The sequence below is a fragment of the Musa acuminata genome, unplaced genomic scaffold (assembly GCF_036884655.1).
Source record: "Musa acuminata AAA Group cultivar baxijiao unplaced genomic scaffold, Cavendish_Baxijiao_AAA HiC_scaffold_447, whole genome shotgun sequence".
Classification (NCBI taxonomy): Eukaryota; Viridiplantae; Streptophyta; class Magnoliopsida; order Zingiberales; family Musaceae; genus Musa; species Musa acuminata.
This window is the reverse complement of record NW_027020694.1, coordinates 35,001-37,500: the sequence shown is the minus strand read 5'-3', so window position 1 is coordinate 37,500 and position 2,500 is coordinate 35,001.

Here is a 2,500-nt window from a genome sequence, read left to right as displayed (position 1 = left end):
AAAACGGGCCAAAACTGGCCATTTTTGGCTGCGCGAGCGAGCGGCGAGCGGCGGACAGCGAGCGAAGCGAGAGGCAGCACCGTCCCTGCTATACGAAAGCCCCATCCAGCCCTGTGCCACCCGGGGGTTCCAGGGTGCTGAGATGGCTGACGTTTTGCTCCGCTCTCGACGGTCACCGCGCAACGCAAGAACAGGCCAAAAACTGGCCAAAACGGCCCAAAAACGGGCCAAAACTGGCCATTTTTGGCTGCGCGAGCGAGCGGCGAGCGGCGGACAGCGAGCGAAGCGAGAGGCAGCACCGTCCCTGCCTATACGAAAGCCCCATCCAGCCCTGTGCCACCCGGGGGGTTCCAGGGTGCTGAGATGGCTGACATTTGCTCCGCTCACGACGGTCGCCCGCGGCACACAAGAACAGCCAAAAACAGGCCAAAACAGCCCAAAAACGGGCCAAAACTGGCCATTTTTGGCTGCGCGAGCGAGCAGCGAGCGGCGGACAGCGAGCGAAGCGAGAGGCAGCACCGTCCCTGCTATACGAAAGCCCCATCCAGCCCTGTGCCACCCGGGGGTTCCAGGGTGCTGAGATGGCTGACGTTTTGCTCCGCTCACGACGGTCGCCGCGGCACGCAAGAACAGGCCAAAAACCTGGCCAAAACAGCCCAATAACGGGCCAAAACTGGCCATTTTTGCTGCGCCGAGCGAGCGGAGAGCGGCGAACAGCGAGCGAAGCGCGAGGCAGCACCGTCCCTGCTATACGAAAGCCCCATCCAGCCCTGTGCCACCCGGGGGGTTCCAGGGTGCTGAGATGGCTGACATTTTGCCTCCGCTCACGACGGTCACCGCGCCACACAAGAACAGCCCAAAAAACAGGCCAAAACAGCCCAAAAACGGGCCAAAACTGGCCATTTTTGGCTGCGCGAGCGAGCGGTCGAGCGGCGAACAGCGAGCGAAGCGAGAGGCAGCACCGTCCCTGCTATACGAAAGCCCATCCAGCCCTGTGCCACCCGGGGGTTCCAGGGTGCTGAGATGGCTGACGTTTTGCTCCGCTCACGACGGTCACCGCACCACGCAAGAACAGGCCAAAAACTGGCCAAAAACAAGCCCAAAAACGGGCCAAAACTGGCCATTTTTGGCTGCGCGAGCGAGCGGCGAGCGGCGAACAGCGAGCGAAGCGAGAGGCAGCACCGTCCCTGCTATACGAAAGCCCCATCCAGCCCTGTGCCACCCGAGGGGGTTCCAGGGTGCTGAGATGGCTGACGTTTTGCTCCGCTCTCGACGGTCACCGCGCAATGCAAGAACAGGCCAAAAACTGGCCAAAACGGCCCAAAAACGGGCCAAAACTGGCCATTTTTGCGCTGCGCGAGCGGCGAGCGGCGGACAGCGAGCGACAGCGAGAGGCAGCACCGTCCCTGCTATACGCAAAGCCCATCCAGCCCTGTGCCACCGGGGTTCCAGGGTGCTGAGATGGCTGACGTTTTGCTCCGCTCTCGACGGTCACCGCGCAATGCAAGAACAGGCCAAAAACTGGCCAAAACGGCCAAAAACGGCCAAAACTGGCCATTTTTGGCTGCGAGCGAGCGAGCGCGCGGCGGACAGCGAGCGAAGCGAGAGGCAGCACCGTCCCTGCTATACGAAAGCCCCATCCAGCCCTGTGCCACCCGGGGGGTTCCAGGGTGCTGAGATGGCTGACGTTTTGCTCCGCTCTCGACGGTCACCGCGCAACTGCAAGAACCAGGCCCAAAAACTGGCCAAAACGGCCCAAAAACGGGCCAAAAACTGGCCATTTTTGGCTGCACGAGCGAGCGGCGAGCGGCGGACAGCGAGCGAAGCGAGAGGCAGCACGTCCCTGCTATACGAAAGCCCATCCAGCCCCTGTGCCACCCCGGGGGGTTCCAGGGTGCTGAGATGGCTGACGTTTTGCTCCGCTCGGTCGACGGTCACCGCGCAATGCAAGAACAGGCCAAAAACTGGCCAAAACGGCCCAAAAACGGGCCGAAAACTGGCCATTTTTGGCTGCACGAGCGAGCGGCGAGCGGCGGACAGCGAGCGAAGCGAGAGGCAGCACCGTCCCTGCTATACGAAAGCCCCATCCAGCCCTGTGCCACCCGGGGGGTTCCAGGGTGCTGAGATGGCTGACGTTTTGCTCCGCTCCTCGACGGTCACCTGCGCAATGCAAGAACAGGCCAAAAACTGGCCAAAACGGCCCAAAAACGGGCCAAAACTGGCCATTTTTGGCTGCACGAGCGAGCGGCGAGCGGCGGACAGCGAGCGAAGCGAGAGGCAGCACCGTCCCTGCTATATACGAAAGCCCCATCCAGCCCTGTGCCACCCGGGGGGTTCCAGGGTGCTGAGATGGCTGACGTTTTGCTCCGCTCTCTCGTACGGTCACCGCGCAATGCAAGAACAGGCCAAAAACTGGCCAAAACGGCCCAAAAAACGGGCCAAAACTGGCCATTTTTGGCTGCACGAGCGAGCGGCGAGCGGCGGACAGCGAGCGAAGCGA